The 26,622-nt window shown below is 47.7% G+C and overlaps 1 long non-coding RNA gene across 1 annotated transcript in view; it reads left to right on the top strand.

Annotated features, from left to right (window-relative positions):
* LOC110260142 overlaps positions 1 to 26,622 on the top strand; it is a 54,504-nt gene that overhangs the window by 7,132 nt on the left and 20,750 nt on the right. Inside the window, exon 2 of the long non-coding RNA XR_002342992.1 lies at positions 4,508 to 4,561. This is a non-coding gene — a long non-coding RNA (uncharacterized LOC110260142). The remainder of the gene's footprint in view (positions 1 to 4,507; positions 4,562 to 26,622) is intronic.

Raw genomic sequence — 26,622 nt, 5'->3', positions numbered from 1 at the left:
GGTTTGTTTTTTTTTTTGTTTTTGTTTTTTTTTTTTTAGTGCTTTTTTTGCAGGGGGGATACGCCTGCTGCATATGGGAGTTCTCAGGCTAAGGGTCAAATCAAAGCTATAGCTGCTGGCCTACACCAGAGCTCATGGCAATGCCGGATCCTTAATCCACTGAGCAAGGCCAGGGATCAAACCTGCGTCCTCATGGATACTAGTCTGATTCGTTACTGCTGAGCCACAGTGGGAACTCCAAGAAAGATGAGATTGAGGGAACACCTCCCATTCTGGAATTAGCCGCAGGGGCAGCGTGGGCCTCAGGCAGGTTCGCTTTGGGGTCTGGCCCTTCTGAGCCGGGATGGTAGTGCGGGAGCTGCCAGGCAGGTGAGGGGCATGGTGTCTGAGAGGACCTTCTGCCTGGAGGTCTTGGTTACTGACAACTCACATTTACCTGGTGCTTGACTCTTTACCAAATGCTTTCTCAGTTAACGCGTGATTTAGCCAGATTCTTGGTAACAGTGGATTTAAGCAGAAAAAGAATCTAGTGAATATTCTGGGTAGGAGCTCGCGGAATTGCCTTCAATGCGAAGCCTGCTGCTCAGAAATCGGTGGGAACCAGTAGAAGACCAGGTAGCCAGAACCTCAGAGCTCTCCCCCAGGAAAGAGGAGGTGAGGACCTCATGGCCTCAGACACTAGATGTCACCTGGGCTGGACACAGGCCAGCAGAAGCTGAGGTGACCTGTTAGCACTAAGAGTCATTCCCCTTGTCCATGTCAGCCACCCTGGGGGGCCTACTGGAGGTGACCTCTGTGCTGCCCTTTCAAGTCTTTCTGGAATAGCGCCCCCTTCTGTCCTGCTGTCTGAGGAGGGAAGCCCTGGGCATAGTCTGCACCCCCACCACTGCAGAAGTGGAGGGATGTGGGGAGCCCCTCCCATTAGGAGTCTTGGGAGGGGGTGCGGGTTGTCTGTCCTAAGGACTGTGAGTCACATGCAAAGCAGCAGAAGAGAGAGTGTTTACCACTATCTGCCCAGCAACCCTGGGGGTTGGGTCACTATTTGCACATCTTGCTTAATGAGGGAGCTGGGGGCGGGGTCTTTACCTCAATTAGTGCTTCTAAGATCTTTTTTTTTTTGCTTTTTAGGGCCACACCCCAGCATATGGAGGTTCCCAGGCTAGGGGTCTAATCAGAGCTATAGCTGCCAGCCTACGCCAGAGCCACAGCAACGCAGGATCTGAGCCGTGTCTGCAGCCTACACCACTGCTCACGGCAACACCAGATTCTTAACCCTCTGAGCGAAGCCAGGGATCAAACCTGCCACCTCATGGTTCCTAGTTGGATTCATTTCCACTGCGCCATGATGGAACTCCAGTGCTTCTAAGATCTTTATGTTGAAATTGCTGCAGATCTATCCTGACATTGTAGCTTATTGTAGCTGCAATCAACACACCATTAGGGATGTAGCCAGGAAAGCCCTTCTCAAGCCTTCCTCTCCTAGAGAATTCAGAGGTAGCACAGCCCGGCCAACACCTTGATTTTGGACTTCCAGCTTCTGGACTGTGAGAATGCTTCTGTTGTTCTAAGCCATGGACATGGTAATTTGTTGACAGCCTTAGTATTTGACACAGACAATTATTTAGTCACCCTAAAAAGGTTTCCTGGCCCCTGCCTCTCCGGGATCCAGCCCCATGGACTCCCTCCACCCCTAAGTTTTGATACTTCTGCCCTCAAGGGCCTGGATCTTGCAGGCCTCTTAGGGGTCCCGTCCTGGTTGAGAGGCCCAGGCCACCCCTCTCCCTGCAGACTCTCCTCACTAAGCTCCCTCCTTGAATGGGAGGCCAGCAGCAGGCACCGCGTGGGTCCCTTCCTTTCCCTGTGGGCCCCTAGGTCTCTAGTGCCCAGGCTAAGAGACCGTGGCTGGTGATGCTGGTGGAGAACCCAGATCTTGGAATATAAGGCCCTTTGTGACTCTTGAGGCATTGTTGTGGCTCCCACCAGCTGTGGAAAAATCAAAGAACCTATAACCCTAGCCTAGAAAAGGGTCTCTGCAGGCTATGGGGCTTGGTTTTCCTCCATCCTTTGGCTACTGGAGTCCCGCAGGCTGAGATTCCCCAGGGGTCCCCCGGATGGGGTGGGTGGAGGTTGGTTAAGGGAGAAGGCTCTGAATGAATCTCAGGCCTCTGGGAGCCCAGAGTCTAGGCTCCACACCAGCTTTCATGGGCTGTCTGACCACCAGCACGTCATTGAACCTTTTCTGTGACTCAGTTTCCCCTACACAATGAGAGTTTGCATTTGGTGACCTCTAAGTTCTCTTCTGGCAACAGAAGTCTCTAAGACCAAACCAGTGACTGGGCTTTGGGGGTGGGGAAGGGCTTTGTAGAGGAACAAAATTTGCCACTCCAAAATGTATCTCTTTGGCCTGAGGATAAATTTAGGTTGATTAGGGGTTTTTTTTGTTTGTTTTGTCTTGTCATTTTAGGGCCACACCCGCGGTATATGGAGGTTCCCAGGCTAAGGGTCCAATCGGACCTGTAGCTATTGGCCTGTGCCACAGCCACAGTAATGCCAGATCTGAGCCATGTCTGCGACCTACACCACAGCTCTCGGCAATGCTAGATCCTTAACCCACTGAGAGAGGCCAGGGATCGAACCTGCAACTTCATGGTTCCTCGTCAGATTCATTTCCACTGTCCCACGATGGGAACTCCAGGTTGATTAGTTTTAAGGCCCCAAAGACCTGGAAGAGCCTTTGACCTTCCTCCCACCCCTAAAGAATGTAAATAGAGGACTTGTTGCAAGAAGGATGCTCTCACCATAGATGACTGTGGTATGAACCAGGTTTGTAAACAGAGACCTAGCACAGTCAGTAGGTTAAAACTCCTCTGTGTCCTGTTGTCTCTTCCCGGCCCAGCAAACATTTGTTTACCAAACACTTCATTTTCTATCTCCACTTCAATAGCTTTCTTTTCTTCTCAGATCCCCAAACACTACCCCGACATCCTCTTTTGTCTTTAGCTGAAGATGATATTTAAGGTGAGGATTTCAGGGAGCTCCCGTCGAGGCTCAGCTGTTAACGAACCCGACTAGCATCCATGAGGATGTGGGTTTGATCCCTGGCCTTGCTCAGTAGGTTAAGGATCTGGTGTTTCTGTGAGCTGTGGTGCAGGTCACAGACACGTCTTGGATCTGGCGTTGCTGTGGCTCTGACATAGGCCGGTGGCTACAGCTCCGATTGGACCCCTATCTTGGGAACCTCCATAGGCCACAAGTATGGCCCTAAAAAGACAAATAAAAATAAAAAGAAGAGGGTTTCACACATTTTGTTGAGTTACTCAGTTTCCCTGCGTCTCTCCCATGTATACAGTACTAAATTTTGTTTGATACAAGACAGATTAACCAGAGAAGATCAATCTAATTCTTAGACCAGACAGAAGAACTGAGAAGGGTAGAGGAAATTTCCTTCCTCCCCAACAGTCTCAAAGGTAAATGCGCCATCAAACCTGCCATGGAAGGGTGTGCAGTCTAGTGAGGAAAGACAGCTGGACAGTCAGCAGCAAAAGAAGTCTTTACCAGATGGCAGTGAGAATGGGGACCCTCTCCATCATCAGTTATGCATCAGGATCAGCAGCCTGCACCCCAGACGAATCACCAGGGACCCTGGAGGAGAACCCGGAGGTCCCAATGTGCAGCCAGGGTTGAGCTCTGCCTGGGGAGGAGGGAGCTGGAGGGCAGGGAAGTAGGCAGGGACCTAAAGGAAAGCAGACTTAGCATCACCTCCTGCATAGGTCTCTGGGCTTTTGTGGTGTAAATTGATGTAAGAAGAAATAGACCTTTTAAGGGTGGCTGAGGGCATTCCCTTTGTGGCTCAGAGTGCTAAGGACCCAGAATTGCCTCTGTGAGGATGTGGGTTCAATCCCTGGCCTTACTTAGTGGGTTAAGGATCTGGTGTTGCCACAAGCTGTGATAGAGGTTTCAGCTGCAAAACAACCCTATCAAAAAATGGGCAGAAGATCTAAACAGACAATTCTCCAAAGAAGACATACAGATGGCCAAAAAACACATGAAAAGATGTTCAACATCACTCATTATTAGAGAGATGCAAATCAAAACCACTCTGAGGTGTCACCTTACACCAGCCAGAATGGCCATCATCAAAAAGTCTACAAACAGTAAGTGCTGGAGAGGGTGTGGAGAAAAAGAAACCCTATTACACTGTTGGTGGGATTGTAAATTAGTGCAACCACTGTGGAAAAGAGTAGGTTTCAGCTGCAGCTCTGATTCAACCCCTGGCGTAGGAAATTCCATATGCCGCAGGTGTGGCCATGAAAAGAAAAACAAAGGATGGCTGAATTTGATTTATATTCATTGTATTGGGAAGGCCCAGAGGGACAGGTTGAGAGCAGGAAGGAGGGGAGCTGAGCCATAGTGGACACTGTCCTCAAGCTCTCCTCTTTGCTGTCATTATAATCTGCCTTTGGTGCTTTATCAGATGACTACAATAAAGATTCATTCTGTTTTTCAGTTACCTTTGGCTGCTGGACTGATGATTCCTTGAACGCTGGAGACTGAGATGCAGGTAAGCACAAATCAGCTGCTCCTGGGTGTTGCAGGTGGCTGGAGCCTGTCTACACCACAGTCGTGAGGGCCCCCAGGTGGGAAATTGTGGAGCAAAGGCCAAGATGTGGGCAGGCGCTTTGTGTTCAGGGCTAAGAAAGAGCAGTTTGACTCATGGTGCCAGTTTGTAGGGGTAGCTTGTGGGTTACCTTCTGGAGCTGTTTCAGTGCTAAGCTAAGGAATGTCTAGTTGGATTTTAGGCATGAGGAGGCACTGCTCTTGGAGGCATGTGATGTCATTAGTGTGTGAAGGTTTTTTTCAGGTCTGTCTGCCTCCTCCCCTCCCTACTTCTCCCTCCTCTCATTACTTCTTTCCACTGCAAACACCTACTGGAAATCAGTCTTGATGGAGGTTGAAAGACTCATGATTCATTCCAGGAGCTTGCCTCTGGATGGAGGGACCAAAAGACAAGAAACACTCTTTAGGAGTTCCCACCGTGGCTTAGTGGTTAACGAATCCAACTAGGAACCATGAGGTTGCAGGTTTGATCCCTGGCCTTGCTCAGTGGGTTAAGGATCCAGCATTGCTGTGGCTCTGGCGTAGGCCGGCGTCTACAGCTCCGATTAGACCCCTAGCCTGAGAACCTCCATATGCTGCGAGAGCAGCTCAAGAAAAGGCAAAAAGACAAAAAAAAAGGAAAGAAAAAAAAAAAGAAACACCCTTTAATGTGGTCTACTGGACCCACAGAACAAGTTGCCTGGAAACACAGAGGAAAGATCCCCAAACTTAGCTTGGCTTCTTGGAGCTGGAGTCATTTGAATCGAATCTTTTTTTTGTTTAATGATTTTTATTTTTTCCATTATAGCTGGTTTACAGTGTTCTGTCAATTTTCTACTGTACAGCAAAATGACCCAGTCACACATACATATATACATTTTTTTTCCACATTATCCTCCATCATGCTCCATCATACGTGACTAGACATAGTTCCCAGAGCTATACAGCAGAATCGCATTGCTTATCCATTCCAAAGGCAACAGTTTGCATCTATTAACCCCAGATTTCCCATCCATCCCATGCCCTCCCCCTCCTCCTGAATGGAATCTTAAAGTAGGAGTCATTATTCCGTCAAGAAAGGAACAGAAAACACATGTAATGTGGGGAATGGTCGGTGTTTGGGTTGGGACTCTGGACTATGTGTGTATATGTGGGGGAGAGGAGCCTGGAGGTGAGCCTAGAAACACAGAGCCTGACCAGGTGGTAAAGGGCCTTGAATGCCTTCCAAAGGACTCTACCCTTATCTCTGAGCCCAGGTCAAGGTCTAACACAAATCTTTATTCTTTTGCCCCTTGCCAACTTCTAAGCTCTTTGCCTCAGAATGATTAGGGAAGAGTAGAACTACTTGTGCCCCTGAAAGTAGCTTGGCATAGATAAGCATTACACTCTAATTGATAACCCCCCCCCCGATTGCAGACACAAATTTAGCTGTAAATCACCCCATCGTAACTTGTCGTTGCGACTTGGAATCACCGCACTTGTTAACGCCTCCCTGTACACATCGAAGGCAAACCATGGAGACACTCTGATCTTTGCATCTGGGGGGTCAGATCGTACTGCAATATCCTGAATAGGTTAATCTCCTGACATGTCCAGTTTGTATCTTCGATGCCGTGATACGCTTGCTTTTTCCAATTTTCTATCACTTTCATGACACTTCCAGGAAGTAGATGAGAAAAATGTTCTGGAGTTCCCGTCGTGGCGCAGTGGTTAACGAATCCGACTAGGAACCATGAGGTTGCGGGTTCGGTCCCTGCCCTTGCTCAGTGGGTTAAGGATCCAGCGTTGCCATGAGCTGTGGTGTAGGTTGCAGTCGCGGCTCGGATCCCGCGTTGCTGTGGCTCTGGCGTAGGCCAGTGGCTACAGCTCCGATTCAACCCCCAGCCTGGGAACTTCCATATGCCGCGGGAGCGGCCCAAAGAAATAGCAAAAAGACAAAAAAAAAAAAAAAAAAAAAAAAAGAAAAGAAAAATGTTCTTAAGTCCTATTTTTTTTTACTTAGGGGGGAAAACGAGACTCGGGCATGTTAAATATAACTTTCATCAAATCACAAAACAGGAGTGGGCCTGAGACGAGAGCCTGGGTTTCCTGATTCCCGTGACTTCTAAGGACAGTCTCTACCTCCAGTTTCAAAATCAGACCCAGCCCAAGCCAGACTGGCAGCTCCTGCTCATAAAACTCAGGTCCATACAACTTTAGCAGCGTCCTCCCCCGTCTGGCATAAGCCAGAGGCTAGACTATGGGTCATGATCCTAAAACCCTGGAGCTTCTAGAAGGACTCAAGGGGTGATGTGGTCCAGGCTCCATCTTTCCAAAGTGGCAACAGTCTCATTGGGTTTAGTGACTTGTCCGGGGTCACACAGCAAAACTGGTTTTCCGCAGAGCAGGGGTGAGCCGTAAGAGTGGGGAGGACACTTCCGGAGGCGGTGTGACCCCTGACCTTATGGTTTATCTTCTGGCCACTGGATTAGCAAGTGAGATACACCCTTCTTTTGGCCGTGCCTCAACCCATTCCTCCCAACCGGTTTTCAGGGTTTGGAGGGAAGAGTTCCCTCTAGTTCATTAGTTTAGCCCATTCAAATAAGCTGCCTGGCAACGCCAAGCCTCACTACTGCAAACCAGGGTCTATGGACACACTGCTCCAAAACTAGTTGAGTTTTTTTGGAAGAGTCTGAAGTGTTTTTTTTTTTTTTTTTTCCTAGGAAGGGGATCAAGGCTGCTAAATGGCCCCCAAATATGTCCTTATTCCTGGAACCTATGAATGTATTACTTTAAGTAGCAATGGGGAGTTCCCATTGTGGCTCAGTGGGTTAAGAACCCGGCTAGTATCTATGAGGACGTGGTTCAATCCCTGGCTCAGTGGGTCAGGGGTCTGGCTTTGCCTTGAGCTGTGGTGTAGATCATAGACGCAGCTCAGATCTGGCGTTGCTGTGGCCGTGGTGTAGGCTGGCAGCTGTAGCTCCACTTCAACCTCCAGCCTGGGAACCTCCATATGCTGCAGTGCGGCCCTAAAAAGATCTTTTTTTTTTTTTAAATGGCAAAGTGACTTTGCAGGTGTGATTTAAAGATCTTGAGATGGGGAGACTTTCCTGGATTATCTGAGCACACCCTGAATACAATCACAAGTGTCTGTGTAAGAGGAAGGCAGAGGGAGAGGGTTGATGGAAGGAAGAGAGGTGATGGCAGAAGCAAGAGGTTAGAGTGATGCAAGGAAGGAGTCATGAGCCAAGGAAAACAAGTAGCGTCCAGAAGCTGGAAGATGCCAGGAGACAATTTCAGCCCTCCAGCCTCTGGAAGGGACCAGTCCTGCTGACACCTTGGTTTTAGCCCTTTAAAGGATCTTCTTGGATTTCTAGCCCTCCGAACTATAATAGAATAATTTGTGTTGTTTTCAGCCACCAAGTGTGGGGTTATTTGTTACAGCAGCAACAGGAAACTAACACAGGACCTTTTGAGAAGTGGTTAAACCATATAACATGATCGGCCACCTGCTTTTCTGGTGGGTAGGACCAGCTCAGAAAAGCTTGGGATATGCCCCTGGCTTCCTCTACCAAGCCAGCCCTGGGGGCTGGAGGAGGCGCAGCAGAGGCCTGAATAGGAGCAAAGCTGCCTTTCTCCCCGTCACTGGGTGTTTTCAGGCTTCCTGGCATCTTCCAGGATGCCAACCATCCAGGGCTTCTGCCCCTGCCCAGGCCCCCTTTACGCCCCCCTCCCCTCCCTGGCCCCTGCAGTCCTCTTTCCCAGCCTGTTCATCGTCTCCTTGGCCCCTAGCAGGGAGCCCCTCCTTTCTCTTCTAATGATCAACCACTCAAAACCCAGATTCCAATCTCATCCTTCTTGAGTACGTAGCAGGGTGAGAAAACAGGGTGGGCCATCTTAATAACCCCAGAAGCCTGCTTAGGGAGGAATTGACTTTGAGTAGATAAATATGTCAGGGGCCATTTGGCTGTGAGAAGCCAGGTCCCTGGACAGGGTCTGGAAGGGTGGAACTGAAGGAAGAGAGGGCTGAATTACTTTTCTTGGACGTGGCATTTGCCCATGAAAAGGAAAGGATAGAGACCCAGTGGCCTGGGGGGAGATGCACAGTTGGGCTGTTTACCTTTAAGCAGCTGTCTAGATTTAACTTGTTTTTGTACAAACTCCTCCCCCCTCTTTCTGTACTTCAGTGATACTGTCTGTGACCAAAAAGGCCTTTAAGTGCATGTGCCATTTGGCTTGCATTTTTGTCTTTCTTTGTTTTAAAATAAAGCCAAGGAGCTGGGTCATGTTCTCTGATGGCACAGGTTAAGGCCAGCACCTTTGAGATGGGGAGAGAATCTTTAAACTGCACCTCTGGGGAGTTCCTGTCATGGCTCAGTGGTTAACGAATCCGACTAGGAACCATGAGGTTGTGGGTTCGATCCCTGGCCTTGCTCAGTGGGTTAAGGATCCAGCGTTGCCGTGAGCTGTGGTGTAGGTCGCAGATGCGGCTGGGATCCCGCGTTGCTGTGGCTCTGATGTAGGCTGGCGGCTACAGCTCTGATTCGACCCCTAGCCTGGGAACCTCCATATGCCTCCATAGCAGCCCTAGAAAAGCCAAAAAGACAAAAAATAAAAATAAACTGCACCTCTAGTGAGGGAAGCTTAGAGCACTTTGCTCATAACTTCATTTAATTCTGTCAAAGAAAAGCCAGAGCTGGACAGTAGTTAGGGCAGTAAAAACAGATTGTTATTCAGGACTGTTGCAGTAGGGAAAAGAAACCTCAGGCTAAAACGAGGCTCAATTGTGAGTGCAGCAGAGGTAAGCAGGAATTTATAGCCACGAAACAGGGGGCTGGGAGGTCAGTGGAAAATTCCTAAGAGGAAACATCAGGGTGACGGGGGAGTCTGGCTAAACTGACTTAAAAGTACTCCTGCTGAAGGGTGGCTCAGCCGTCATCTGGCAGCTGGGGGAGGATGAGGATGCCAATCAGATCTTGAGGGTGATCAGATATGGGGGTTAGGGGTTCTGATTAAACTGACTTGGCAGTGTTCTTGCTAACATTGGATTGGACAAGGAAGGGCCCCAGTGGGCCTATCAGAAGGTTCAGGAGTTGACTCAAGTTTGGTCATGGAAAGGCTCTTTCTCAGGTGTCACCCTAATCCAACGAGGTCAATGCCATGATCTTCCCTGTACACACAAGGAAACCGAGGCATAGAGAGGTCTCATAACTTGGTGGAGGTCACCCACTGGTGGAGTAGCATTCCAACCCAGACAGCCTCCGAAGCCCACCTTTCCTAACCACTGGGCCACACTGCCTCCTAACCAGCCCCCTACTGCAGTGGAACTGTGAACTCTGTCCTTCCCCCAAGGATACTAAGAACCCCTGCCTGGAGCAACCCTAGCTCACACGTGGGCTCACATTGTCCTTTCTGTGTCCTGTGCCCTCTCCCCAACCAGGCTGAGACTCCTGGAGGGCAGAGTAGCCCTGTGTAGCTTTGCTGAATAATACTATACCCAGCATTTCTGGAGGGCTCTATACTTTCTCCGTGTCCCTTCCTCTGTACAGTCTAATTTAATTGACACCGTTGTCCCCCCATGTAGGCAGGAATCACTGCCACCATTTGTAGATGAAGAGACTGACACTCACAGAAGCCAGGTGGCCGCCTGGGTCACACATCATCCCATAAGGGACCAGATGCTGCCCTGGAACAAGCAGTGTTTTGTCTTGTTTTCGTTTTTTTCTTTTCACCTCACTGTGCTCCCTCATCTGGTTAACAGTTTTTTAAAAACAGTACCAATCTCTTCAACAAAGAGCCCACTCTCTAATTTTCTTTCCACTTCGAACGCACAGGCCCCATCTGCAGACAACCTTGAGCTGGAAATAGCACCGTATCAGCCCGATTTCCTTGGGCTTCAGGGCAGGGTCCTTGGGAGTCAGGATTCGCATGAAGCGCTAATCTTGAGTTTGTCCTTCCTGAAAAGGACTCTGGTTGGGATAATTGTTGCTCATCTGTCCCCAAGGCCACTTTTATATAAGTGCAGAGCCTGAAGGCCCAGTTCTCACTATTCTGACTAACACGGCTCCTTGCAAACAAAGAAAAACGGCCTTTGATTAGTTTCTGCTCCAACTCGGAGAAAAGCCAGTCCAATAAAGAACCGCTTCAGTTGAGGGAGACGTGGATGTGACAGAGCAGCGGTCTCTGATCCTGATTGACTTTTGCTTTTCAATTTCTCTTTTATTTAATAACCTCTTCCTCTGAAATGACTGATGTCACTGTCCTGTATCTGGGGACTTTCTCAGGAAGTACATGCAAGGCTTGGAGCGAAGGGCAGCTGGCCAAGGTGTGCTGTCCTTTCCCATAAAACCTGATTTGAGAGTTTCCTGGGCACTCAGGGCATGCCTCAGGCCCATCTTGATGCCAGAGGAAGCCAAGACATGGTTGCTCTCCTGGAGGAGCTCACAGGTCTGTGGAAGAAGGGATAACTAATGCACAAGAAGTCATGCAAGAAAAACAACTGCCTGGGGCTTCAGTGCAAGCCATGTGTCAGATCCTGGGGAAAGAGCAGTGAATGGACAGATAATAATTCCTGCCATCCTGGAAGTTCCCGTCGTGGCTCAGTGGGTTAAGAACTCAATTAGTAACCATGAGGATATGGGTTCGGTCCCTGGCCTCACTCAGTGGGTTAAGGATCTGGTGTTGGAGTGAGCTGTGGTGTAGTTTTCAGACATGGCCCAAATCCTATGTTGCTGTGGCTGTGGCATAGGCTGGCAGCTGCAGCTTCAATTGGACCCCTAGCCTGGGAACTTCCATATTTTATAGGAAGAAAAAAAATTTCTTGCCATTCTTTGTAGGAAGAGACATGATAAGCAAACTATAGAGTCAATTAGAAAGCCGTGAGTGTCATGAGGAGGGGGGAATCAAGCAAGGGTGGTACTTTTAAATGGGATGCTTGGGTCAAGGTCAAAGGGAGGTGAGGGAGCTAGCTCTGAAGACATCCGAGGAAGGTGTTCTGGGAAAAGGGAGTGGAGCGAGGGAAGGCTCTGAGCCAGGGGTGGCCTGGAATGCCTGAGAAACTGCAAAGGTTAGAGAGTAGGCTCTTTCTTGGCCAGGGGCTATGAGAGGGGAAGGGTCCTTTTTAAAAGGAGTTGCTCTGGGCAACAGTACAGGCAAACATCTCTCCCATTTCAGTCCTCTGTGTGGTTCCAGTGTAGCTAGAAGGATGGTGTTGGGGGAGGAGGGGGAGGTGGCAGGTGAGCAGAGGTGAGGAGTAAGGAGGGGGGCAAATCACACGGCTCCTCAGGGGACACCAGTGAAAGATTAGATGCAGAGCAGAGATGTGACCAGATGTTAATTCTAAAGGGGTTACTCTGGATTAAGAATAGTCTTGTTGTGGAGTTCCCATCGTGGCGAAGTGGTTAACGAATCTGACTAGGAACCATGAGATTGCGGGTTCAATCCCTGCCCTTGCTCAGTGGGTTAATGATCCAGCGTTGCTGTGACTGTGGCGTAGGTTGCAGACGCAGCTCGGATCCCGTGTTGCTGTGGCTGTGGTGTAGGCCGGCAGCTACAGCTCCGATTGGACCCCTAGCCTGGGAACCTCCATATGCCGCAGGAGCGGCCCAAGAAATGGCAAAAAGACCAAAAAAAAGAAAAAAGAATAGTCTTGTTGTTCTGGGATTATAAAACCAAAAAAAAAAAAAAAAAAAAAGAATAGTCTTGTTGGAGTTCCTGTCTTGGCGCAGCGGAAATGAATATGGCTAGGAACCATGAGGTTGCGGGTTCGATCCCTGGCCTTGCCCAGTGGGTTAAGGGTCTGGCATTGCCGTGAGCTGTGGTGTAGGTCACAGACGCGGCTCGGATCTGGTGTGCTGTGGCTCTGGCATAGGCCAGAAGCAACAGCTCTGATTCGACCCCTTGCCTGGGAACCTCCATATGCTGAGGGTGTGGCCCTAAAAGGACAAAAGATTGAAAAAAAAAAAGAATAGTCTTGTAAGGGGGAGTTCCTGGTGGGCTAGCGGTTAGGATTCAGCACTCTTACCTCTGTGGCCCTGCTTCAATCTCTGGTCTGGTAACTGAGATCCCACAACAAGCTTCTGTATCCTGAAGCCCCACCACCCCCCAGGAGAAAAACCTATTAAGGACCAAGGGCTGAGCAGGGGAAGGAGTTAGTTAGTACAATAGAGTTGATGAACATATGCTTAGTGTTTCCAGTTTCCAAAGTGGCTGTGCTTTTTGTATTTATATGAGTTCGCTTGTCGACACTTGGTATCATCAGCCTTGAATCTTAGCCATCCGAGTGAGTGTATAGAAGTATCGCATCATGATTTTAATTTTTATTTCCTGGATGGCTAATGATGTTGGGCACCTCTTCATGTGTTTGCAGCACGAAGCTGACCCTGGTTCGAAGCAGGGTGGTGGCAGTAGAGATGCTGAGAAGGGTCTGACTCTGGATATGAGAGATCTGGAAAGAGGAGTGGGCTCTATGGCTGGCATCCTTCCTTCCTGGGTCCTGAGGGAGAAGGACCCATATCCAGACAAACTGGATCTCCAGAATTGTCCCCAGTGTCCCTCCTCTCCTCCTTCTGAGGTTACAGAGCCCTGATTTGGGCTGAGCACATGGCTATCTAGAATGCACTTCCCAGCCCCCCTTGCAGCCGGATGACTATGTTCTGGCCAATGAGATGGGAACGAAGGCGTTGAGGGCAGCTCCCAAGCCTTCTGTAAAGGGCAGCTGGCACACACTCTCCACCCTTTGGTCAACTCCTCTCTCCTTGGCCTTTTCCTTGGAATATGAAGACCACTATAGACTCTACTGGTAAGATGGTAGATGCCAGAGCTAGAAGGGCCCTGAGCCCCAGGCACGGGGGATGCTCTGTCAGCCCTGGACCACCACCTCCCCACTTCATGGATGAGAGCATGGGGGAAATACATTTCTACTTGGTTTCAACCATCATTATGTTGGTGGTGGTGATGCTTTCAGTGAACTTAATCTGAACCCACATGACAGGCAACCAATAGCATCTGCTGTCAAGAGCTTGTTGGAGGAAGGCGTATATCCACTGAGCCCCCAGATGGTGGGATTTAGAGAATCAGAGGGCTGGGTGGTGAGCAATCTAGCCTGAGGAGGGGTGAGAGGTGAGTCTGGCTTGGGGGTGAGACTACAGGGGTCTCAGCAGACACAGAAGCCTTGGATCACCCCACTGAGACGGGGCTGGTGCTTCTAAGCCAGAAGAATCAGCCCTGTTTTGATGGCCCCAAGAGAAAGTCTACCCCCGTGTTTAGCTTCAATTCATCACATTGCTGTTCACACCCCCTTCCCTTATTCACAGGGGGTAAGCCTGGCTTTCTGGTTGCAAAGCTGAGCCTCTCTGTCCCCTTTGACATGATTAAATGCCCCTCCGTCTCTCCACACAGCCAGGCCAGCAGAGCTCAGTCCTAAGCATCTGGTTCTCAAAATATGTTATTTTTATCCTCAAGTCCAATTCTCAGACCAGACGGAGTGAGCTGGCCAGGACAGGAAGCCGTCTCCTCCCTTAGCAGCTGCCAGGCCTGGCCTGCCGGGCTCTCACTCGTAGGACAGTTTCATCTTTCTCCGAGCCACTGCCCAGACTCTTCCCTTTTCTCTCCCCAAGGAGTGTGGCACCAAGCACGAGGCCCCTCTGGCAGCTGGGCCAGGCTGGACATGTGGCAGAGCTGCCCAGAGGGCCCCTTCTGCCTTCCCTTCCTCCTGCCCCCCAAAATTTTCCCTGATGTCAGTTATCTGAGATGCAGGACCATACACCCTAGAATGTCCAGTCCCAGAGCCCAGAGAACGTCTTTGTTTTCTGAGATGCCCAGGCTCCCGAGGCCAGTGGCTGAGGATTTTCTGCATACAGAAGTGCAAAGCCAAAAAAGTGTTCTTATTTTCATGCGAACACCGTCACCAAGGCTATGCCAGCATCACACAGGGCCTTGTAGGGATTTGCCTGGGAAGAAGGAGGCAGGGCTTTTCACTCGAGGTCAATCGAGGTGCCTTGGACACTGGCCAAGGGCACCTGGGTGCTCGTTCTGTTCCCTGGGGAGCTGGCAAGAGGCAGACAGGGAGCAAGGAAGGAAGGGGAGGTGAGAGGCACTGACCTCCCCCACCCCACCAGGGTCTGTGAGTTCCTGGAGTGAGCGTGGTTCCCAGCCTTTCTTCCACCAAGGACAGCTCTAGAAGGCAAATTGGATTTTTTTTTTATAATAATTAATTTGCTTCTGGAGTTCCCGTCATGGCACAGTGGGAACGAATCTGACTAGGAACCATGAGGTCACAGGTTCGATCCTTGACCTTGCTCAGTGGGTTAAGGATCCGGCGTTGCCATGCGCTGTGGTGTAGGTCGCAGACGCCGCTCGGATCTGGCCGTGCTGTAGGCTGGCAGCTGTAGCCCCAATTAGACCCCAAGCCCAAGAACCTCCATGGTGCAGGTGCGGCCCTAAAAAGACAAAAAAAAAAAAGATCAATTCGCTTCCAAGTTTTGATTACCTGGAAGTCAGTCTAGTGTTCAGTCCAAGCTTCAGAGCAAGATTGTCACACAGATGATGTCATGCCAGCAGAAAACGAAAAAACGGGCTGCACTTAGCAGTACAACCGTTCTCTGGGCTCTGGGACTGGACATTCTCAGGGACTTTTAAGCTTTTGCTTTGGCCTTTTGAAATATTGTAAATGGCCCAGTAACACCCCCCACCCCATTCCCACCCGACTCTTACCCAGGGCCCAGCTCGAGAACCACTGCCAAACCCAAGAAATGCCTCTTGGGCTGTAGTTTTTGAGCAGGTGTTTCAGGCCCTGCTAGGGTCCCCCCATCCATCTGCAGTGCTTCAGGGCAGGTCCCAACCTGGTGTGTCACATTCCTAGAAATTCCAGCAAAGTTCTTTGTATGTCCAGGGATGCTGATCGTGGGGAAAGTGTGTATCCGTGTAGCAGAGGGTGGGGAGAGGGATTTGGGTTTCTCGAGGAAGCTGATTTTATGACTGACTAAGTCTGAGAAAATGTGGACAATCCTAGTGCTGATGTGCAACACTCCTCAAGACACTCTTGACACCTTCATTTTACCCAAGGGGCTGTTTTTATAGGAAGAGGAACAAAACAGGCATCTCAAGAATTTCTCCTTTAGTGAGAAGACTAAGGATGCTGGGGTTTCCAGTCCCTGCCCCTCCCTACTGTGTGACTTTGGGCACACGACTTAACTTCTCAGAGCCTTAGTTCCTTACCTAAAACAAAAACAAAAACAAAAAAACCCCAGTGCAGTTAGGAAAATCAAATGAAAAAGTCACACTGAGCATTTAATGTCTCTGACACATAGTAAGCGCTCAAGCCATGTTAGCTGTGGCTGCAGTGTTCATCATATGTAATATTCTTTGCCTTTATCGCAAACCCCCCCCCATCCCACACCCATCTCCTTATGAGCGGTTGACTTGTGATTCCTGGGCCTGACTAGTAGCTCCCTCCACATGGAGATAGTGCTTTTGCTCCTGGAGGGCTGAGGGGAGGTCTTCTCCTCTGAACCGTCCACCCCTTTTCCTCCCAGGCCAGTCCCAGTGCCAGACTCAACCATGATGATGAAAGGTCCAGAAAGTGCCCCTATTGGAGAAAAAAAATTTTTTTTTCTCTCTACCCTTCTGAGTTCTTGCCTGAGATCTTTGTGGGGTTTGGGGGGTGTTTTTTTGTTTGTTTGTTCGTTTTTGTTTGCTTTTAATTTTCTCCAATCTGATTTATTTATTTATTTATTTATTATTTTGCTTTTTAGGGCCTCACTCGTAGCATATGGAGGTTCCCAGGCTAGGGGTCCAGTAGGAGCTACAGCTGCTGGCCTTCACCACAGCCACAGCCACGCAGGATCTGAGCCGTGTCTGTGACCTATACCACAGATCACAGCAACGCCAGATCCTTAATCCACTGAGCGAGGCCAGGGATCGAACTTGCAACCTCATGGTTCCTGGTCGGATTTGTTTCCACTGCACCATGAAGGGAACTCCCTTGGCTGAGATCTGTGTAATAAAAGACAAATTCACCAGAGAAAAACAGATGTTTATGAACATGGATACCTCATGTATACATGGGAGATACCGAGGCTGCCCGTCCCACAAGGTAGCTTAGAATTCAGGGTTATACACCATCTTAGGAGGGAAAGGGGATATGGGCCTCTTAGGGGAGAGTAAATTTTTAGGGAAGATGAGTGGGCCTTCAAAAGAATAAATGAAAGGTATGGTGTTTGGTGACCAAGTCTGTCTGGATGTGGTCAACTTGTAGTTTCTTCTCCTATGATGGTTGATGAAATTCCCTGGGAGGGAATTTATGACAATTGAGTTGCTTCTGGAGGATCTGTCTTTAGGTCGCTAAGGGGAGTTCACCAAAATCTTCTCCCTGTCTTTGCTGATTTTCAAGTGCCTATAGCTCAAAATAATTGATATCCCAAACAGCATATTTGGGGGTAGCATAGTCAAAATAAGGATTATTTTGGGCGGAAGGCATTTGAGAATTAACTGATTCTGGAAGCTGGGTGTTTTTTTTGTTTTTGTTTTTTTTTCCCCCGAACTGCCCTTATTTCCTAAAAGCACAGTCCGTCAAAGAATTCCACTGTTCCAAATCCCCTTCCCAGGAGTTTCTCAATAGGGAAGATCCGCTCTATTTACTAAACACAAGAAGTCAGCACAAGCCAGCACCTGGATAAGAAGTCACCTAAACAGGAGTTCCCATCGTGGCTCAGCGGAAATGAATCTGACTAGGGTCCATGAGGACGCAGGTTCGATCCCTGACCTTGCTCAGTGGGTTAAGGATCAGGTATTGCTGAGAGCTGAAGTCAAAGACACGGCTTGGATCTGGCATTGTTGTGGCTGTGGTGTAGGCTGGTGGCTAAAGCTCCGATTTGACCCCTAGCCTGGGAACCTTCATACGCTGCGGGTACAGCCCTAAAAAGAAGAAGAAGAAAAAAAAGAACAACAAGAAGAAATCACCTAAACAGACATTGTCGCAAAACTTTCATCTTTCCCATTTATTTTCCTAACAGCCCATTTACTTTCTTTAGAAGTCATACGTTCTTCCAATAGTTCCCATAAGCCCCTTCCCATCCCCATTAAGGTGGTAAATAACCCCCAGATTCTACCTACCTCCTGGGCCATTCTTTTCTATGAATTCCCTTACACAGGTAAGTGGACAAAAATCTCTTTTCTTTTGCTAGCCTGTCTTGTGTCCATTTAACTTACAGGCTCCCAATACTGAACTCCAGAGGGTAGAGGAAGAGCGTTTCCTCTCTAACCATGAGGACTCAGTGATTGACTGACTGACTGACTGACCGGTGGCCCAATATCTTATCTAAACAACATCAAAATTGTGAGGGTTTCCTCTAAGAATCATTACGACAGTTGGTGAGTTGCAGAAGGCATGCAGTCCCAAGAGAAGGCACCCAGGAACAAGGCAAGGGGTGGCTTTGCCTTCCCATTTGGTGCTTTGTTTCCTGGGCTTGGAAATGCATTGCCTGTGCACCCAGAGGTGATCAGTTTCTACAGAACATCTCACAGTAGCCAAGTCCACGTAGATCACTGGATAAGACCAGCCCAGGGAGAGCCAAGTGGCTGCCAGGGCTTACTTGGTGAGTGATGAACCACGTTTGATGATCCTGGTGGCTGAGATCAGCATGTAGTCCAAGACACCACACAGCTCCAGGGGGCGCCATTCTCATAGAGTTCAAAGAGGGAGCCCCCACCCCAACCCGAGAAGTTGCACAAGGCACAACCATTCCTGAACGACAATCATCTGGAGGTGTGTCTGTTACAAATGTGAATTTCTGGGCACTTCCCTAAATCTAACAATTGAACACCTCTGACACCCGGCCCAGGTTATCTGCATGTTTCATCAAGTCCCCAGGTGATTCTTAGGTGGCTCAGGGGAGTCAGAGCACCTCAGTTCCAGGGAAACACCTGCAGGAACACACTGCCAGTGGTTGCTTTTCAGATTCATTCTCCACACACAGCTCTTCTGACCCGAGCTGATCTGTGGATTCTTTGGGGCGGGGGTATTTCTTTTTCGTTTTTTTTTTTTTTTGCTTTTTAGGGCCACACCTGCCGCATATAGAAGTTCCCAGGATAGCGGTTAAATTGGAGCTGCAGCCACCGGTCTATGCCACAGCCATAGCAACTGGGGAATCCGAGCTGCATCTGCGACCTACACCACAGCTCATGGCCACGCCAGATCCTTAACTCACTTGGTAAGGCCAGGGATCGAACTTGCATCTTCAAGAACACTAGTCGGATTCATTTCTGCTGAGCCACAACAGGAACTCCCTGGATTCCTTCTTTAGATGGGTTAATTCTTTCAATTAGGGCATTTGGGAGAAACACAGATCTATTTGAGCTCTATAACACTTGGTCTATCTCTGCTCTGATAAACATTGATTTTATAGTTTAGCCTCACAGGTCAATTTGATTGAGCCATCTCTGGTGAGGACAGTCTTTTTTTTTTTTTTTTTTTTTTTTAATCCTTGTAGCTAGAAAGGGTGCCATTGCAAAGGTGCCCTGTGCTCCTCTGTCAGTTGAGTAGCTCAAGGCCTTGGATCACCCCCTGCAGACCCCCACTGCTCCCCGTTCCCAAGCAGTGATAGGGGGTTTGGTGCCCTTTCTCTGGGTGACAGTGTGTGCCAGTGCCTTTTGGGTTTTGTCTTTTTTGTTTTGCTAGACAGGAGTTCACGCTGCCCCTATGCTTAGTGCTCTAAACCTAACTGCTGGTGAGAATGGAGTGAGCATAGTCGCATGGGGTGTCTGGGGAGGGTGGCTGTACTTCTGGGTTTGGGTTGGACCCTTCCATTTGTGGCCAGTGTGCTAAGGATCCCTGACAGCACCCCCTTTCCATTCTGCCATTGCAGCAGCCTCTTGGGAAGTAAAGGATCAAGATCCTTTCCCTTTAAGGATAAATTTTCTTTTTAATTTATTTTTTACTTGAAGTATAGTTGATTTACAATACTGTATTTATTTTTGCTGTACAGCAAAGTGACTCAGTTATATATACATTCTTTTTTTTTTTTTTTTGGCTTTTATTTTTTTAGGGCTGCACCCACGGCATGTGGAGGTTCCCAGGCTAGGGTTTGATTCAAAGCTATAGCTGCTGCCCTACGCCACAGCCATAGCAACACAGGATCCAAGCTGCAGCTCACAGCCACACTGGGTCCTTAACCCACTGAGTGAGGCCAGGGATCGAACCTGCAGTCTCATAGATACCAGTCGGATTTGTTTCCACTGCGCCACAAGTGGGAACTCCTGTATAAATATTTTTAATTAGGATTTCAAATTACTTCAGAAGTAGAGAGAACAGTAAAATGAACTCCCATATGCTCTTACTTATTCAACAGTTAACAAGATTTTGTCAGTTTCTTCATTCTCTTTCTTTTCTTTGCTGAAGTGTTTTAAAAAGAAATTTCAGACCTCATGTTATTTTACTCCTACATATTTCAATGTGCATCTCAAAAAAAAAAAGCTCATTTTCTTATATAACCACAATGCCATTATTTCACCTGTATCAAAAGTAACAGTGAGGAGGGAGTCCCCGTCGTGGCTCAGCAGTAATGAACCTGACTAGTATTCATGAGGACATGGATTCGATCCCTGGCCTTGCTTAGTAGGTTAAAGATCCGGCATTGCCGTGAGCTGTGGTGTAGGTTGCAGATGTGGCTCGGATCCTGCGTTGCTGTGGCTGTGGTGCAAGCCATCAGCTACTGCTCTGATACAACCCCTAGCCTGGGAACTTCCATATGCTGTGGGTACAGCCCTAAAAAGTCCAAAAAAAAAAAAAAAAAGTAACAGTGAGGGAGTTTCCTGGTGGCCTAGTGGTTAAAGACTTGATGTTGTCACTGGTATGGTGTGGCTTCCATATTGGGCACAGGAATTTCCATAGCCAAGGGTGCGGCGAAAAAAAAAAAAAAAAAAAGTACCAGTGATTCCTTGGTAACATGTAATACCCAGTCTGTAATACAGTCTCTCAGATTGTCTTAAATACATATTTGTTTGTTTGTTTCACATTTGACCTGTTTTAATCAGGATCCAAATGAGATTTGCCTGGTAGATTTTGTTGTTCTGTGACCTAAGTTTGAAACACTGAGTTTAACCACTGAGTTGTGAATAAATCTCAGCAGAACAGGGCAGGGCCAGGGGCCCAGTTCAGAGGCCGTTGCTGTGATCCAAGGGACAGATGGTGGGACTCGGGCCAGGATAACAGAAGAGAAAGAGGGACTGGTGGGTTCGGTGTATGTTTTGAAGGTAATGCCGGCAGCATTTGCTCATGGACTAGATGTGGAGGATGAGAGTCAAAGGATCACAGTTTTGACATCAAGATTACTTCAAAGTGAAAACATTTGAAATCTCATCTGCACTCCCCTTATCTAACTAAAGCAGAACTTCCTGAAACAGCTGCCATTAACCCCACTCCGCGGCAGTTTCCTAGGAATTCCAGGAAGAAGACCCAGTCCCATTAGCTTAAAACACACGAACCAAGCCAATAGCACCTTCCACACTTTGCCAGTGAAGCCCTAAACCCTTCCCGTTTGGTACAGAAGCTTTCACCTCTGGGTATTGAGTGAGTTATCACTGAGTGACATAGAAATAAACTTGATCTTTTCTTCCGTTAATCTGTCTATTGTCAGTTAATCCAGAGGGCACCCCCCCGGCCCCAGCCAGTCTCACACCTAAGTAGATAGAGGAAAAGGTTTTCCTTCCAAAAAGAGAAAAAATTCTGGATTTTTGTTTGAATGACTGGAGCAATGAAGATGCCATTTCCTGCCATAGAGAAGAATGTGGGAGAAACAGGGTGTTTTTCTGGCTGGGGAAGGATTAGGAGTTTGGTTCTGGCCCTTGTTAAGTTTGAGATGTTTACTAGATATTTAAGTGGAGTTGGATATATACTTAGTATGTATACCAGAATCCAGAGGAGAGATCTGGGCTGAGGAAAAGAATGTGGGAGTTGCCAGCACCTGGTGGCTGCACCTCCAGGCATGAGTCTGGATGGAGTCACCCAAGGGGATGGAGGCGGTTTGAGATCAGAGCGATTGAGTCCTGTCCCACTCCATTGTTGAGACCAGGGGTCAGCAAACATTTTTCCTAAAGAGCTAAACAGTCAGTACTTTCAGCTTGGCAGGCTATTCGTCTATTCAACTCTGCCACCAAAGCTGCCATTGATAACATGGAAATGGACGGCTTTTTTTTCTGATAAAATTTATTTACAAAAACAGAAGAGCTAGGAGCTTCCACCGTGTCTCATTGGTAATGAATCCAACTAGTAACCGTGAGGATGCAGGTTTGATCCCTGGCCTCGGTCAGTGGGTAAAAGATCCGACATTGCCATGAGCTGTGGTGTAGGTGGAAGATGTGGCTCGGATCCCGAGTTTCTGTGGCTGTGCTGTAGGCTAGGGCTATAGCTCTGATTTGACCCCCTAGCCTGGGAACTTCTGTATGCTGCGGGTGCGGCCCTAAAAAAACAAAAAAACAAAAACCCCAAAAAAACCTGGGGAGTTCCTGTCATGGCTCAGGGGTTAACAAACCCGACTAGCATCCATGAGGACATGGGTTGGATAGATGGCCCCGCTCAGTGGGTTAAGGATCAGGCATTGCCGTGAGCTGTGGTGTAGGTTGCAGATGCAGCTCAGATACCACTATTGCTGTGGCTGTGGCGTAGGCCGGCAGCTACAGCTCCAATTGGACCCCGAGCCCGGGAACCTCCATATGATGTGGGTTCAGCCCTATAAAGAATAAATAAATAAATTACTGGGTGGAGTTCCCTTGTAGCTCAGCAGGTTAAGGATCTGGCTTTGTCACCTGTGGCTCTGGTTCCATCCCTGGCCTGGGAACTTACACATGCCATGGGTGCAGCCAAAATAGTAAGTAAGTAAGTAAGTGAGCAAGTAAATACATAAACAAATTAGTGGAAGGGGAGTATAGGATCAAAAGAGAAAAAAATATTTTAGAGGAGAAAAATTATATTTGTATGTCTTGGCAGATGATCCAGTAGAGAAGGAAAAAGTGATGGTGGGGTGGACAGAAGGGATAATTGTCATGTTCTTGGATGGGGGAGAGGAACTGGTCTCATGCACATGTTGGGGTGGGGAGATTGACCTTAGGGAAGCAGAGATCGTTCATGCATAGTTAACAGACAGGAAGGCAGAGTTTACGGCACTGATGCAAGGAGGTGGGTAAATGGTTTGTAGAAGGTTTTGCTTCAATTTTCTCAGTGAAATGGAAAAGTTCCATGTTCGTGTATGTTCATGCACGCGAACATCAGGAGTCCAGTTTACAGTAGCCTCTGCCTACTTAGACGAGTCTGACACTGAGCAGAGAGGCCCAGGAAGTAAATGCCTGCAGAGCGACTCCAGGGCCTCAGCAACAGCAGACAGAGAGGGGTCTGACCAAGCAGGATGAACTGCTTTAGCTGTGACCACGTGTAGGAGGGACAGTAGCCAAGCAACTCTCTTTTTGAGGATTGACCCTGGGACTGAGTAAACTGAAATTCATCACTGAAGTGTGGGGACCTATGGAAGGGCTTTGAGACACCAATTTGAATGTAAAAGAGAAATAGCTTTATTTTGCTTCTCAGTGATGAAGTAGGAGATCTTGGTTATACTTATCTCCGTATTCTCTGGATGTTTTGAAGATTAAGTGAGCGGGAGTTCCCATCATGGCTCAGTGGAAACAATCTGACTAGCATCCATGAGGATGCAGGTTCAATCCCTGGCTTCGCTCAGTGGGTTAAGGATCTGGCATTGCCATGAGCTGTGGTGTAGGTCACAGACATGGCTCAGATCTGGCGTGGCTGTAGCTGTGGTGTGGGCTAGCAGCTATAGCACCAATTTGACCCCTAGCCTGGAAACTTCCAAACACTGCAGGTGTGGCCCTAAAAAACAAAAAACAAACAAACAAACAAACAAACAAAAAAACGCATCTTTTTCCTTTACCCTTCTAAGTTTTCCAGTGGGATTCCTGTAACAAAAGGTAGATTAACAAGAGAAAAGCACACATGTTTATTTAATATGTTTTACATGACAGGGGAGATTTCAAATGGAAATGAAGACACAAAAAAGAGGTTAAACCTTAATATGGGGGTGGGACATGCCCCCAGCATGCAGGAATTCTTGGGCCAGGGATCAAACCTGCACCAAAGCAGTGACAATGCCAAGTCCTTAACCTGTTGAGCCACTAGGGAACTCCAAAATCTTTGTATTTTTATACTAGGTTTGATGAAGTGTGGAGTCACAGGGAAATATGATAGGACAAAAAAAGAGTATGAACTAAGTGTAGCAAACTTAGGGGAACAGCATGGCCTGTTCAGATTTTTCTCAGGGTCCCTCTGTCTTTGGAGATAAGGATGCTCCTTTCCTAAGGGACACCTCTCACATGGGGGTTCTATCAGGGCAGGTTGGAGAGTCCTTCCTATACCCACCATTCCCCAAATTCCTCCACCTTGAAATACTCAGTAAGCCACATCTCAGACAAAATTCTCTCATGGCTCATCCTAGCCAGAAACATGCACAGGAAGGAGTCCCTGGAAACATAGGTCAGCCTAGCCACATTGCCACACTGTGAGCCACCAGAGGCCCCTGCCCTTCCTTCCCTCGCTCCCCTCACAGGTGTCCACCTGCCTCCTCATATGAAGGCTCTCCCTGTGTCTTTGTGCTCCCTCTCCCTTTATATGTTAATAAACCTGGTGAAAAATAAGAACTACCAAACAAAATGGGTCATGGACAGGCAAGCCAACAAGCGACATCACTACAGGCCCACAGTATCCATCAATTTACAGGTATAATTAGATATCTAAGTATGAGTTGTTGAAATACATTATCATCCAGAATGTTCCCCACCATGACCCTAAGAGTATCAGGAGATATTTGTCAAACATCTTGCTGGCAAATATATATATTTGTATTTTCAACATTCCCTTTACTGAGCATCTAGTAATGTAATAAGAGTAGAAATTAAAAAGAAAATAAGAATAGTGTAATAAATACTTATTCGCCCTACAGGGAACTTGTCTCCTTCACAAATTCCCAGCACCTAGAACACGGCTTGGCATAGGGTAGGCCCTCCAGAAATCTACATGGAAGCATGTATTTTGGAGGTATCAGTCAACCTCCCCCACCCCAGCTTTGTTGAGATATAATTGACATATAACATTGTATAAATTTAAGGTGTACAACAGGATGATTTGATACATGTAGGGAAGGAACAATTTTCTTTCACCCTACAAAGGTTATTTTGGCTGGTCTAATGATCTTTGTGGCAGATTAACAGGAGAAATTTTAATTACATTTGCACAGGAACCCCACATATATGAGAAGTTCAGAGAGAGAAAGGTAAAATGAGGTATAAATGCCATCCTGCCTAAAGAATGGGATAGAGGCCTGGGGCTTCCAAGGACAAAAGTCTTGTTCACAGGACGACAGAAAGAAGAGCAGACCTTTGTAATTAGACGTTAGCCCTGATATATAGATGGGTTGCTCAGAGAAAATTTATCTCTGGTAATAACTATGTTCTGGGAAAAATTCTTCTAGGTAGTTAGAGGAGGACTGTAGTTTCTCTTAAACCTTCAGGGTCTCAGTTGTCTTTAACTTAAAACAATCCTCATGCACTGATGGCATTTGGGGGAAGCTCATTCTGAACCCCTTCATACACATACATATTGCAAAATGATTACCACAGTAGGGTTAGTTATTAGCTCCACATATTACTGAACCAAACTAGGGTCCATTTGCCCACTACAAAGCAAAGGCAATTTATAGACACCAGGTTGTGGTGAAGGAAAGTACAGTGTTTATTGTAGGCACCAAGGAAGGAGAATGGGCAGTTCATGTTCAAAAGGCCCAAACTCCCCAATGGCTTTCAGGTAAGGATTTTTAAGGCAATGTTTGGGGTGTACACGATTTTCTTCTGATTAGTTGGTAGTAAGGTAACAGGATGGTGTTTCAAGGACCTTTTTGTTTGTTTTTTATTTTTTAGGGCCACAGCTGTGGCATATGGAGGTTCCCAGGCTAGGGGTGGAATCGGATCTGTAGCCATCAGCCTAAGCCATGGCCACAGCAATGTCAGATCCAAGCCGAGTCTGTGACCTATACCACAGCTCATGGCAATGCTGGATCCTTAACCCACTGAGCTAGGCCAGGGATCAAACCTGCACCCTCATGGTTGCTAGTTGGATCTGTTTCCACTGAGCCACAACGGGAACTCCTGTTTCAAGAATCTCAGTCATCAAACTTCTGGCTTCAATCAATCAGAGGTCTACACACTTGCTGTCAGCATGTAGTCATCCTCCTCCACCTGGGTAGGGGTCTTAGTTTCTGCAGAACAACTCAAAGACACATCAGATTGTTATGTACACTCCTTGAGCAGAAATAAGGATTCTGTTTTATCACTGAGCTACTATTACTTTTCTTGCTTACTTGCTTTCCCTTTGTTTCTGCATTCTCTCACCTCCCTAATGAATAACTGCTTGTGCCTGCTCTTTGGAACTCAGGGGAGACCTAGGAGGATAAATCCCTTTCTATAAACAAGAAACAGGTGACAGGGTCTCCCATAGGGGCTTGCTCAGTTTCACATATAAATATGTTTTAAATGAATGAATTACATTTATATTTGCAGAGTTTCCTTCCTGGTGAGGATTGCGTGTTCCATCATGGCATTGTTAAGAACATTAAGTTTGTTTTTAAGAAAAACCTTAGAGGGGTTCCCGAAGTGGCACAATAAGTTAAGAATCTGACTGCAGTGGCTCAGGTCAGTGCAGAGGTGAATTTGATCCCTGGCCCAGCGCAGTGGGTTAAAGGATCCAATGTTCCTGCACCTGTAGCATAGGTTGCAGCTATGACTAGGGCTCAGGCCCTGGTCCAGGAACTTCCATATGCCATGGATGTGGCCAGAAGGAAGGAAGGGAAAGAAAAGGAAAGGAGAAAAGACAATGAAAAAAGAAAAGAAAATTTCCTGTTGTGGCTTAGCAGGTTACGAATCCAACTAGTATCCATGAGGATGTGGGTTCGCTCCTTGGCCTCATTCAGTGGGCTAAGGATCCAGCATGGCCAT

Source organism: Sus scrofa, chromosome 3 (genome assembly GCF_000003025.6).
Source record: "Sus scrofa isolate TJ Tabasco breed Duroc chromosome 3, Sscrofa11.1, whole genome shotgun sequence".
Classification (NCBI taxonomy): domain Eukaryota; kingdom Metazoa; phylum Chordata; class Mammalia; order Artiodactyla; family Suidae; genus Sus; species Sus scrofa.
Note: the sequence above shows the minus strand (reverse complement) of the source record. Positions and strands in the feature narration are given on the sequence as shown.